Genomic DNA, 15,058 nt, shown 5'->3' with positions numbered 1-15,058 from the left:
AACTAGAAGTATTAGACCAGAATAAATTTCAGGGGAAGCTTTCAATGCTGTAATGATGAAATTAATTTCTTATAATTCTGGGAATTTCATAAATCTCTTACTTTCCTGGTCTTCCTTTACTCCATTTATTAAAAAGTAAAGTTCAGTGCAATTTAATATGATTTTTATATTTTCAGACTTTCAAGTGAAGGTATGCCATAGAATTTTATTAAAAGAAATGGTAATGCCCAAAACAACACAAAATAAAACTTTCCATGTTTAGTCACTCTTAATGAATAGATCTTGTAAACTGTGTGGCTCGAGATAACGTACTTTGGGTCAGGACCTCTGGAGAACTTGCCAACTATGTCACAACTGCCCTTATTTAACAACTTCATTAGACCACTTAGAAGGGAACCATTATGTTAATAGTATTTGAACATTGCAGTTTTTCAAAGGACCTTTCAAACCCTACCAAGGACATAAATATAACAGAAGTCAAGCTAGAAAAGTTGAGTAAATGGATATACAAACCAAAATGATATTTTGAAACAAAAAAAAAAAAGCCACCACATCTAAGGAAAAATGAAGGTCTGAAACTCTTACTTCGCAATCAACAGGAGGGACAAAACATGAAAGTTAAATAGATCAGGGAGTGATATTAGGCAAAAATTTGAAATCAATTTATAACACAAGGTGACAAAAAGCAAATGTAATGTAATTTATAATATCGTACAAAAGAAGCATTGAGTCACAGAACACAGAAATGACAGCGCTTCTCTGGTATTTCATTTGAGAGACCATCTCTGAGTCTAGGCTAAAAAACATCTGTGGAAAAAATGCTAGAATAAAAAATTGAATAACCAATAAATGTCTGGTTCATTTTTCATGAAACCTTATAATGCAAAGAAATCTATGTTATTAATAAACAGCCCTTCTGTAGTTCTTGGCTCTATGCATTGGTTCTTAGAGCGAGCCAAGTGGCTCTGTCTGTGCACATTCATTGTGCTTGGACTAGCTATGGTCTCCCAGATGATCTTTGATACAGTTCATGGAAAAGCAGTAGCTATAGGCTGCTCCCACTTGACCCTGTGGATGTGATTTCCTGCTCAGTGATACGGACACATGGTAGACTTTGCCACTTGCCTGCTGGGAATGAGAACAGGCCCTGGCATCTTGTAAAATAGACTTAGCACTGTATGACCAAAGTCTTTCGCCCTTTCTCATTTACCATTAAAGACATACCCTTAGCTAAATATACATTGCTAAGTGCATTGGTCCCAGGGAGTGGTGTTTAGTCTTAGGACAAGTGATGAGAAGTAGTTTGCAATAACTTGCAATGACACTCTTCAAGGCTTTCTCTAGCAAGGAAAGTGATTTTTTTCTTCCATAGAAAATTAGATGCTGTCTACTATGTATGAACTCTACAGCACTGGGTCTTCTGGCCTCATCCACCATTTCTGTGACAGTACGACAATTATTTTTGTTGTATTTTTTATCTTTTTTTAATTATTATTTTTGCACTCCAGCTTGATGTGTACAAAACACTGCAAAAGCAGTACTGCATCCCGCCAAAGTATTTTTTATATAGGATGAGTCTCTTGCATGTGTTGCATACCTGTGGTGTGATATAGGGAGCAGTAAGTGCGCCAGACCTGCTGGGACAGTTTTGGAGCACTGTGTAACATGGGTCAGATCACATACTTATGTTATCTTGTTTGCATTGCATTTTGTGGCTGTTCCCTCAGCTCAGAGCTTGAACTATGGATTATTTAGGAATACTCTCTAGCTTCATGAATCCAAGAGAGACCCTAGGAGTGAAATAAAATGTTTATGGTTTAGGCAATCACAGGAGCAGGTTCCAATCCAGTAGAGGAGAACTAGATTATTTAGCAATGTATCAATACCTACTTTGAAAATACCATCTTTGATAAGAATAAAGTCAATCCTACTCGTAGAATGCAATATAAAACGAGTTTTTGAAGAAGTAAATAGTGGTTCTACCTTGACAAACCAAATAAAACTGAGCATCTCTGTAAATAGGGTCAGGTGACACAAAAGTTTTACCCTCAAATTCTGGGCTATACAACCTGTGCACAACCTGGGAGCACAGGAGAGATTCTCCTCAGTAAGTTATTAAAAAGGCATCACCTCTTCAAAGAGTCAAGGTGCAAAAACCCAGGTGTATTATCTGAAATGGTAACAGAAGGTGAGACTGAGAGTAATAGTGTCATATTTTTAAATGACAATATAGATCAAATGTCTCTGTTCTGTCAAAACAACACGAACAACAAAACCAAAACTGAAAAGTCCCTTGCTGAAGAACTCCAGCAGCAAATTGAATAAATAACTGGAAATTTGAAACATTTTCTTTTTTTTTTTTTTGAAGCCCCTTAATACTACCACTGCAAGGGATAGTCTTTCAACTTCTATTAAAAATTATTACAGTCCATTCTACTAAAGTGAGCAGCCTGTTTAACAACAATTTCTTTCAACAAAAATGGCCGACTCATTAAAAATATCAACATATACCTGAAATTAAACCTATTGTTTTAATGAAAATGCTGCTTAAAAGTGTAAGTCTGCTTTTTAATATTTCACCATCACTTTCAGAACATACACACACAAATATATATATATATATATATATATATAAATGTTATTTCAGAAAATTAGACTTACTAGTCTACTAATGCTGAGGGATGTTATTAAAATGTAGGTTTTCAAAATAATCCATAAAACCCCCCTTAGATTTTCAATCATCTCCACTGAATAAAAAGTTAATTTATGAACTGTCATTGGAAACAAACAAACAAGCCCCTCCCTCAAATTGTGAGTAATTTTTTTCTTTAAAGCTGTTTAGGAAAGAAAATAACCTACAGCTACTATGCATTGATATGCAGATTGTTGCCAGATCTTTAAGACTAGAATTAAGTGAATTAATCAAACCCAAACTTCACTTTTGCAATCTGTCATAGGTCAAATCAGAATGAGACATATTACTGTATAAATGTACTAACAGTAAACAAGGTTGTACGAGAATCATTACACTCAAGAAAGTTGGCTTTTTTACTAACAGCTAAACAATAAACATGAGATAAAAGCTGAAAATTTCTTTTGGTTACAACAATTTTGGGGTTTAAACTTTTAAAATCACTTTCTATAAGTATTTCTTCTCTAGAGAGACTCATGCTTTCTTTATCTCTACCATAACTTAAATCCTAATTAAAATTATTTTTTCTTTGTCAGGTACTGTTTTAATTCACTTGCATCATATTGATATTTAACATGAAGTTTCACTATTGAGAGTCACAGCCTTTTCTATTTTAATAGAAAAATAATATGTAAGCATTATATTTCCTTTCAAGCTTTGCAAGAATTACAAATATTGTAACTGCCCATGACAAAGAAAAAAATTACAAAATTTTTCATGAAAGAGCCTAAAATAATTTGTTTTGAAAGTTGCTCAAAACAATCACGTGTAGTGTCAGACAGATAGGAAGGCCTTGCTACATTCCTTTTTGCAAAGAAATTTAGTCTTTCAGTGAAGAAATTTTTCTTCCTATCCAACCTAAACCTCCCCTGGCACAACTTGAGGCCATTTCTTCTTATCCTATCTCTTCTAACCTGGGAGAAGAGATTGACCTCCACTTTGTTACAATCCCTTTTTAAGTTGTAGAAAGAATAAGGTCCCCACTGAGCCCTGTCCCTCTCTCAGTTAATTAATAGGTAATAGTTAATATTATACTATATTCCATAGTTAGACTATCTTCCAAGTGTAGATACCTAATTGTCATCTATCTGATTCAGAGTTATGTCTCTTTGTAGTTGGTTAAGGGTGTTTGGATCTCTAGCTAGGGGTGGGATAAATCATGTTCTGGGGATGTTGTTTGCTTTGTTGAGTATATGAAGCATCCAGACAAGATGGTCCAGAACTCTGCCTTTGTCACACACATTTTTCTCTTGGGCAAAAGCCTTTATCATCCTTTAACCTCCTATTCTCAGCCTTTACTGTCCTACAAGTTCTAGTGTGTGGCTGACTGCACTCTAGAAATGAACTAGAGCAGATTATGCAATATTTTAAACACAGACTCCAAAACTGAGGCTATCTATTTTAAATGCTAAAAAGCATTCAACTTTATTCTGAGCTCCTCTTCCAGGATGTTCTCCATGGTAACAGGAAATTGTGGTCCAATTAAAGGATACCTTAATAGGGTAGTAGTAACAGTGTAATGCCTTAATAGAGTAGTATGGTGGGAGTTATCAATACGAAACTGAATAGAGTGCTTTTTGTCTTAGTTTGAACTACCTCTGGACAACCACTGAATTTTAAGTGATTTGCAGCAACAGACATGAAGCAGCTCACTTTTACTTAAGAATGAGTCAGGCTCACCCAGATTTTCTTGACTCTTCATTCAGGCTTCAGAAATTGCTCTGATTTTAGCATCAAGTTTGCCATTTTTGCCATTAAACCCAAACTGTAGCGCTTGGTAGGCTGTTAGACTGCAAGCTAGAAGGCACCAAACTTTTATGAATTGCATGAACCAGCTCAGTGGGAAAATGTTCTGATTGCAGAAAATGCTGACTTCATATGGGGTGTATTTAGAGGTTTAACACACTTATTAACAATATGACTCCTCAATTAACATTGTCTCTACTAATTAACAAAAACACCAACAGACTAGTAATGAGACACCCACCCTTACAACTAGCAGGAGAGAATTGTAAGAAAAAAAATGTGAGTTGCTGCCAGGGTGAAAAGGAGTCATGGGAATGCAGCTGCAAATCCTCACAGAACAGCTATGAAGGCAATGAAAAATCGCTGCTGAAGTAAAGGGATAAAAGAAAGAGAGATGCTTTTCCCCTGCCATAAAAGAAAAAGATACAGAGATAAGAGAAAAATGAGTCAGAAGATAGAAGGAAACATTAAGAGAAGAGAAATGGAAGTCTAAAAATCAACAGTCTTAGGGCAACGGTATTACTTTTGATTCAAATTATTTCATTCATTATGTTTCAATTGGAAGAAAATTGAAAGATTGAGAAGAGGTGCTAAGCTGTTAGTAGTAGGGAGAAACAATAAAACATTTTAATGATATGAACAGAAGAAAAATAATTTCTTGGTAATATTAATTGTTGGCATTCATGGGGGAGGAAGAATGGTAATGGCTTAGATGTACCAACATTGCTTGTTGCCATGAAAACGGATAAGATACTATCATTTCAAGATAGTAATTTGGCTGCAGGCTCAAATGTATGACAAGTTGTGAGCAGAATATATTGTTTAAATTCAAATAACTTCACCCTTGCATTTTAAATTTAAAAATAAATAACCAGAAAGATTTTGAAAGTGCATAAAGTTTAAGCAATGACCAATTACAACTGAGAAATTCTCCTTTCTGTTTTACTTTAGCAAAATTTCACTGAAATAAATGTAAAAATTACATTATACTAAGACATAAAATTCTGATGTCAGATCCAATTGTTTTTGTCTTCTTCACTTTTGCCAAAGTGGTGCAAAAGCTAATTTTTCATCCAAAAAGCAGAAAATCACTGGAGAAGAAAGAAATAGAGTTAAATCCAAACTAAGATTGAGGCATCTGACCTCTATGTCAGAAAATGAACTCTAAATTGCATTTTCAACATCCCTATGTAAAGCACAGGGAAAAATACAGGTCTCAGATTTCAGTTTTCAAACTGGTATACTGAGTGCCAAGTTGTCCAAGCTGTCCATTAAAAAATGCTGAGTATATGCTGCTTTCTAAGTTTTTCCTTACTTCAATCCTTAAGGTCCCTCTGCATTGAGCAATGTGTAGTTTCAGGGCATTATATGTAGTCATTTCAAAGTCAGAGGAGATACCACAGCATACTTCTTTCCAAATTCAGGACAACGGTAGTCAAGCTGGTTTCTTTTCTTCCTTCCTATTTATTATAACCTAAGTTAGCCATTTCAACACTTATATAGAGAAAAAGAGAGCATAATTTTTTTCTTGAAGAGTTTTAAACTTAGATCCAAGAACTCTCAGATTGCACTGCTATACAGGGAAGATAAAAATTAACATTCTCATTCCTTTTTGTAGAAGTCGTCTGCATCTGTAATTAAAATGAATTAGCCCAGAGAGATAACAAGACTGAAAACCACTTCTCCCTAAGTGTTTATTTATAAACTAGGAGATATTCAAGATTACTCACCTTGTGTGTCATTTGAGATGACTCATATAACTCATCAAGACTGCAGCTGCCACGTCAAACAGAAGTGGATTTCTTGTAGGTCCTGTGCCATATTTCCAATTGTGTAAAGATGACTCAAACATGCATTTTAAACAACATCTGACAACAGCAATTAACAGGCAGTAATTTCTAGCTGCAACTAAATCATTATACCAAGTACACCTGAAAAATTCTATTCATCTACCTGAGATCCACAGCCTGTAATTATCTTTCTGAGAACAAGGGCGGAATTCATCAGAGCCAAATGTAGATCCCTAAAAATTAAACCTAATATAAGACAGCCTTCTGGATTCCCTCTGCATCCGGTTGTGCTCTATGGTAGCCAGGATCCACTGCCTTCTGGAATGGCTTGTCTCCATAAACTGTAAACAGAGTAAGACACCTCTGAGGCTAAAAAAGGACAGACTAAATTAAGTGAATCTTAACTTGACTGTCAATCATTCCTTTAAAGAGGTAGAATTAGATTTGCATTTTGACCATTTCAAATAGAACCAGGATTTACAAGTCTTCATCCTGAAGCAGAAAAGCTTAATCCTCATGTCTAACACCCACAGTCAGGTGTGGAGCAAATGAAAGAGGGAATCTGCAGCTCCTGCAGATGAGGCTCTGTGCAGGAAATAATAAAAAATTCACAAGACTAAAAAGAAAACCAGTAACAAATCTATAAAAAGAACATGGTTGCAATGAAGTTCCTATGAGGGGAAGATGAATTCACTATACAACAGCAAAACGTTTTGTAGAACCAGAACCTCTTGAATTTAATTTTTTAAATTTCTTTTCCTAGTTATTCTCTGAGACGTTGTGACTTTTAATACTATTGCAAGGTGAATCTTTTTTTATGCAAAGAGTCCCAAAAATGTATATTGCTAGCTGAAAATTATTACTCTGTTCCAAAGTAAGACAGATTTTCTCTGGTTGCCTACAGCATATTATTATCCCAGGGCTTATAGCTTTCTTCTAAAGTTAAATGGTCTCGTCCAATAATAACAAAAATAATTTGACATGAGTAGCTGCAAGATTCATTTTGGGAATACCAGTAGATAGTTTCTGATATCTATTTCTGCCGCCTTAACCTTTCACAAAACAAGTTTGCATATGAGTGCACATCAAGGCAGTCCTTGGAGTACACAGATGTTTCTGTAAACCGTATGGCACCAAACCCCTTCACTGTACACAGCTGACATGGAAACTTCTAGGCATCCTTGAAAAAATGAAAAGTATTGTGGGTAAAATGTCTGTTACTAATGTCCCATTGAGAACATTTTATTTGCATCTGAGTATCGTGCTTAACAACAATTAGATAAAATTTTGCAGTATCTCATTAGATCAGTTTGTCCACCGTTAAAAGCAAATTTAAGTATTTCAGCTGGTGTTGCCTTGCACTGAGCAGGGGAAACTGACCTGGTATTCTCAACTGAATAAGCAGTGTTCAGCATCTGGGAGGCAATGATTTTTCTCATGCATTCAGCTTGATTTTCACTGTACACCATGATTATGATGTGCCAGGGATTTGAGGTCAAATTTCTACTTTGAGTTCAGACTTTCAAATTCAAAGCTGAAAACACTAAAGAAATATAAAAAATCTGCTTTGGTTTCCTTACAGGTTCATTTGTAGCCATGTCAGCAATTTCCAGTAATGATGGCATATATTCAGATGACTCAGAATATAAACCACATATCAAATGACAGATAGAGGATCTTATTTTTAATTATGCCTTCTACAAAACATTGCTCCTACATTCTTACTTCAGTGCATGATAAATTATCTTCAAGACGAATGGGTAGCTGAAATGGTGTAGTTCGTTGCTGCGCAATATGCTCTTAGGTTTTTCATATAAATCAGAATTATTCAAGCTCAGAATAATTACTGTTTTGATAATCAATTTAGATAATTATTCTGTGCTAACTTGCCTAGTAGTTATGCTCTAGGTATCTTTTCTAAGAGTCAGTGATTAAGTAATACTCAAGATGATCCTCAATGTAAATGATTCCTTTATTTTAGAAAGGGTAAAGCAAAAATAATTTACTTTGTATTCATGGTAGTTATATTTCAGGATTGCCAGTATTCCTGTATTTTTAAAAATCCTTCTCTACTGCCTATGACTATTCCAAAATGTATCTATTTAGAGTTAACTGTAATGGAGTAGAATGAGGAAGCTCTTGGTGGGAGATAGGTGGAAACCAATTATTTTTGCCTACATAAAAAAAAAATCTAATGAATTTCACTGAAAAAATCTACTTGCCCTAAGCCGACAAAGAATATTGTTGAAATATGGTATAGTCCTTTAATTGCCCTAGATATGTATCAGGATAGTCATCTATATACTACAAAATCATTAAGCTTTAAAAGAAGCAGAGTTCACACTTAATTAGGATCTTGTGAGTTATCACCTCAGCGTTCTGCAGGTTTCAGCTCTGCTAGACCTGCTCTATCACAGGGCAGCAGAAGCTCTGTGACACTCTCCCTGAAATTATTCTTATCTTCATTAATTCCCAGAACTCTAAAAAGAGAATTTGCATCTGGGGCACATACAATCACATTTCTAGTATCTTCTCCTTCTTCCCTTCCTGATCTCTCTTGTGATTGCTCACTTCTTTTCCAAGTTAGCATTCCTGTCACAGAATTCCAACAAACCTTTATGGCCGTAAAAGCAACATATGCTAGATCTTAGCCATATTTGCAGTTCCCCTTATACATGTTATGCCCTCAGTATTTATTCACTAGTATCTGCATTGTACATTGAGGTAAGAATTACAAGCCAAGCAGAGAAGACCAACAAGCTAGACCTGAGAATGAGGGGACGAGAAGATTAAATGCAGCAAGGCAGAGCCAGTAGAGGTGAGAAGCACGGGATGGATTAGAGAGGCAGAAGGGTCACTGCACATCATCCACAACCAGTGGGAATAGAAGCCAGAGTGGACGGGGATCTGACAGCCTCTGGGGCAGAAGGCTGTGAATTTAGGTAACTGATAAACACAGGGCTCCATGTAACACCTACACATCAAGAAAGAAGACTGCTCAAACTCTAATGTTTGGGGAACATGCTTTAAAAGGGAAAAAACATGAAGCATGAAATATACCATTTACTAGGAGTATTTGAAGAAAAAAGTAAAAAATTATACAAGTGCCTGTAACAGACAACTTGTATGTGCATGCCTCCCTGAAGGTGCTAATCTCTTGGAGTCCTTTCCATCCCTAAATTTCCAGACTACAGACTGATACAAAAATCTAGCTGACTGTATTAAGGTCTCTGAAAACTGTGTCAGTCTCTGTGTGAGTCCTCTGCCCAATATCTTAAACCAATGGTGCTGAATTTTAGCATTTCTGTGCATAAACTGAAATGTACTGAAATTAGCCAGTACTGCTGAACAAGTCATCATCAGATAATATTTGTTCATGTTTTTCCCTTAATTTTGTGCTCAGAAATTTTCAATTTCAGGTTAAACTGCCTTTACTGAAAGACACCTGTAAAGTCTCATTGGGCAGGGGTCATTTAAAAATGCAACAGCAATAATATAAATGTAAACTTCTGGGAATGAGTTTAAATGTTATTTTTATTTGATTTGTAGGTTTGTTTTCTTCTTCCTTTTTTTATTTTCCCAGATAAACTGTGTTCTCTGAGTAACATTTTGGACAGATGCATTGTTGCATATCTCTGCTGACTAGGCTAAATGATAGGGATAAAATAAGCAGGAAGTGTTACTTAGGAAAGTGTTTTCCAAAGACACCCCTCACACACAATATGGAATACACCTCTTACAACATTGATTTTACTCAAATAAATGGGATATAGCAAAGAAGAAAAAGTAATGGCAAATAGCAAATTGACTTTCTGTGAGTTTTACATTAATCATGCAGAGAATCAGTGCTTCATGGTGAGACAAACTGCACAGCTTTCACAAACACAAAACTCCCCACATTATCTCCTCTGATCTCATCCTTCCTGGGTAGGAGCTGGCAGTAACTTAAATGCAGTGGGCCTTCCACTTATGTAAAATTCATGTGTCTGGTTTAGGATAACGTGCTTAAAGCTAAGAAAAGGTCCAAGCTGCTTTCTTGGGCCAGGGTACAGTGGTCAACAACTAGAAGAATGTGTCCCAGAAAGAGAAGGCACACTGTCTCCTTTTTTATAGTATCCTTCCTATGACATTTTATTACCCCAGTGTTCCACCATCAGTAACACGGTAAAGAAACCAGCTGTTAATCTTGTGAAGCCACAGTATTTGTTTTGATGCCTATGCTCCATCCATCTTTATGACACAGAATAAGCAGTCTGTAATGATTCTCAACTTGACAAAATACTAGGTATTAACAAAATCTTACCATTTTCCATGCTTAGAATAAATTACTTTCATGCTTCTGTGGGTCTGTTTTACTACTTTGGACCCATTACTCAGGACACCTATGGCATCTCAGACTCACTAATCTCATTAAACCCATCTGGGAGGTTAATTTCACTCTTTTGATGCAGGCTTATTTGAGTATTTCCAAAGAACCACTTAAATGGATCAAAATGATCCAAAGTAGGTATTTTTCACATATCTTAATTTCTAAAAGCATATATAGTTTTATCAAAATAATAGAAACAAAATCAGTGAAATACAAAGCAAATAATAGAATAAACTTAACTATCTTGCCTGTTTTCTTTTTCCATTTCATGTTGAGCAGTAACCTGGCCAAACATCTATGTACCAGATATTATGTAATTTTTTGATATCAGAATGTTTTTGTTGTACAGCCAGTATGAAAGATGTTTTATTAGTCTGAAAAGTTAACAAACATGCATTCAGTCTTGTCTCTCCAAAACATTTGCCATTATACCAATTAATTGCAATACTCATTTCAAGCACTATCAGTAATGATGAATTCTGTCCACTTAAAGTATATTTATTTCATCTCACAAGCCAAGTGTTTTAGTTCAAAATATAAATAATTAATCTCATGTAGCCAGTAAACATGGAAATGTATTTATCTCTTTAAATCTCACTTCTGTTTTGATGCTTGGAGAAAGCTGCCATTTTAATATTTGCCAGCTCACTGGTAGAACTAGCCCAGTAGAGTTAAAAGGCTGTTAAAAGTAATTTTTTTTCTTTTTTTTTAACATAGTATCACATTTATTTTCCATGGAGTGCAGATGATAGTACAAGGAGATTTTGAATTTTCCCAAAATATCAGTTAATTTATTACGTAGATCTCTATGCTCATATTGACTATCTCTCAGTCTCTCACATTAATTAATTCTGTACACATCAGTCTCACATCAATTAATCTCATGCTCATGTACCTTTGGCGCATTTGTCCCAAACACCAATAGCAGAGACCAAAAGTCCTGTAATCTGTGGAGAAATCCTGAATAGCCATCTTTGCATTTTAACAAAATCTGGTTGTGAGTGCTGAGATCATTTTTTTAATGATGAATTTTCCACACTGGTATTCTTATCCCTAATATCCTGCTTAGGCTCTGGGGAAATCTTCTGCCATAAATCTCATCTTGCAAAGGAAACATACAATACAGGTCCAGGGCATCTGATTGCAAGATACTACCAAAATTTAAAAAAGGAAAAAAAAATTATGGATTAAGCATGCCTGTTTCAAAAGAGAGGAAAACCTTGCACCAACAGAAATAAATGAAATATTTCTGATTTCTTTTGAATGCTAGTAGAGAATGAACAGAACCAAAGGATTTCACCTTCTGCAGTAGATTACAGAGATCACACTGTAATTTCCTTGCAAACCAGTGAGTTTTCAAAGACAAAAGAATAAAAAACCACCCAAAAACTATAAAACCTTGTACTGTGCTATAAATATTAAACATATAATGGAAGCAAATATGGAAGTAAATGGAAGTAAAATAGTGCATATCAAATGTCTGATGTGTTTTTCAGTCTCAAAGAACAAGAGTAAAAGCAATGGGTTTTATATCTCAGATATTTGAAGCTGAGAAAAGTACCTAGTTGCTAACCCCATGTCTACCTCTGTCTGTGCATCTTTTTGGCAGATGCCAAATTAAACCCACAGAACAAAGAGTTCATTAAATGATGACATTAGAAGCAGAAGTTTTATTTGGCCAAGGACTTTAAAAAAAGAACATAAAAAATAACATTTGTACCCAAATTAATGATAAGAGTAACATTAACTGGTAGTGAACTTTGTCTCTCAGTTTGTGCTAAGGGACGAAGAGAGAAAAGTTAGCCAAAGATCTGTCAGAACAAAAAAATAAATTAAAAAATATAACACAGAAAAATGTTTGACCCATTTCTAGCCTGGTAGATAATCATGTGGGAGTTTTTTTAATGTTGGAAGAGGGCCAAGATTAGACTGACAGGAGCCCTCCAGAGCAGAACAAGACCATTCTCTCCTCCACCTGCAGCTTTTAGTAATCCAACTACTAATTTTACATAATGCTTGTAGTCTGATTGCTTTCACTTAAACCAGCAATCTCCTCCAGGATAAGGTAGAAAATTAATCTGCCTGTTTTGGTTTCTTTCACAGTATTGAAAAAAAAGTAATTGTCAATGATTTTTTACAAGAAGGAGGAAAAAAATAATCCATTTTTCTGCCAAGCTTCCTATGTTTTAATACAGTGAATAACATTCATCTTACAAATGATTTTTGGATGCCAGTGGGATTCCAAGCTCTCAAAAGATTTATGTACAATCTTGTTACTCTGGTTTAATGACAGATGTAATACAGACAGTATTCTTCACTTGTATCATGGGCTATACCTATATAAAGGGCTCTTTCTTTAAATAAAGGTAAACCAAGCAACAAAATTGAGCTCCTTAACTACTTAACTATTGCCTCTGTACATCTCATGCTTTTGGATTATTCCAGCAAGTTCATCCCAAGAAAACTGCAACATGAAGGGAGCTCATTTAAATCAGTGCTTGTGTGAGCTGGTCATCAGTTCTTTCTGTTGTTTGTCTGAGGACAAGTTATCTGGTGTAATGTCTCTCCTTACTGCGTCATTAAACTCTGACACCTCCTTATAATGAGATAGCTTCACCTATACCACCACCTGGAAATACCTTATGCTCTATACCCATGCCAAGCATTGACTGACAGTTTTGCCAGACATGCAGCAAAACCATTCCAGAAAATGTTCCCAGAATATAAATAGCGTTGAAAGCCAGTTTTTAAGCTTGTTCAATTTACACAGTTAATTTACAGGGGCCTCCTACTTTGTTACAGTTTGTGCACTGAAAAGTTAAATATTCCCTCTTATAGTTTGTGCAGTGGGTGACCAAAAAGTTTTGACCAAATGTAGTAGGACAGGGAAGTTGTCAAAATGCATATGTCATCATATGTATTTTCACTAGTTCCATAGACCTCTTACACTCAGGTGAACTTCTGAACTTCCTCCTTTAGTTCATGTGCATCTCTGCAGAGTAATTTAAAAAATATATGTATCATAACGGCATATTAAATGCTCAGGGTCTGATGTATAATTTCCGCTTTGAGCTGTCCTTCATCTGACTTAATTCTAAAATAACTGCTCATTTTAGGTCTATCTGAAGTAAAGACCAGATTGCAAAATTGCCCATCTTGCTAGTTAGATGTAATCTGTTACAGGATAAGGAGGACAGAATTCAGAAGATTTAGAAAAATAAGTCAATTTCATCATTCAGGAATGTAAATCACACAAGTGTAAAATTCTTTCTGAAACTTCTTAATGATCAGTTACTAAAATAGCCAAACTAAGAATGTCAGCCTTACAGCTGCAGCTTCTTAAAATTGATCGAAGTAAAACTTGTGCTCTCCAAAATTTTAATCTAATACTCCACATCCTGCCTCTCTTTGCACAGAAAAATTCGATCTCAGATTAAGAAAGCTCTATATACATACCAGTAATTCATTACTTCTGCCCAGTATATTAAGTGAGCCACAAAAGCCAGAGGAGGTTTCTAAAAATTCATACTTAGAGCAAAATGACAACAAACACTCAAAGAACATCTGATCACACTAGCCCAAGTTTTTCTCTGAAAATATGGTAAGCTTAATCATGCCCATTGATCACTCGGTGATGAGTTAAATATAACTCTACACTGACAAACAGTGAATTACCCACAATCATACTTACATAAAATGAAAATTTTAACCTTAAGTTACTGAAGAGTACTTAGCCCACACTACCTCCTTCACAAGTCATCTTCAGAGTCAGAAAATTTTTCTTCCTGACATGTCATGACTTCAAAGTAAAGAATATAAAATATTGTTGTGCTGTATTAGCTATCGTGGCTGAAGTGATGATAACCCACTAGCTATAAGGAAGGTTCTCAACAATCTATCAGTAGTATTTCAGTTCTGCTTCATTTCAGAAATCTCTTTTTGCCCATTGTCACTACTGGCCTTCTATTTCACAGATCCTCCTCTGACAGATCATCTCATGAGACAGTATTTAGCACACTGTCTCTTCTTTGGAAAAGATATTGTATTAGGAAAGATTCTGCAATTTTGGTAGTGAAGGTAGTAAAACTGCTTTTAGCAATGCCTCTAAGTAAGGCTCCTCTACCTTAACCTGAGGCTTGTACATGAAGCAGACTCATACTGACCATATGATCTAGTTCTTTTCTTACTACAGTTCCAAGTATATATCTCTGCAGTGTTAAAATTTAACAAGTTTTAGTTTATATAAAAAAATTTTTTGTAACTGGCATGAGAGCAATGTTTAGCTATTTCAATTGACTTCTCCTGCAAACACCCTGAGAGGAGACCTTGTTTTCAGAGAGTCTTTGGGGAAAGGACTTCATTAGCAGGTGACAGGAATGAACACCCTACTTATTGTAAGAGGAGCAATGTGCTTTGCAACCCAAAAAATTCCCCTTTGGTTCACTTAAAGAATATGAGCAC

This window comes from Corvus cornix, chromosome 1, assembly GCF_000738735.6.
Source record: "Corvus cornix cornix isolate S_Up_H32 chromosome 1, ASM73873v5, whole genome shotgun sequence".
Lineage (NCBI taxonomy): Eukaryota > Metazoa > Chordata > Aves > Passeriformes > Corvidae > Corvus > Corvus cornix.
The sequence above is the reverse complement of the archived record's forward strand: the minus strand, read 5'-3'. Positions refer to the sequence as shown.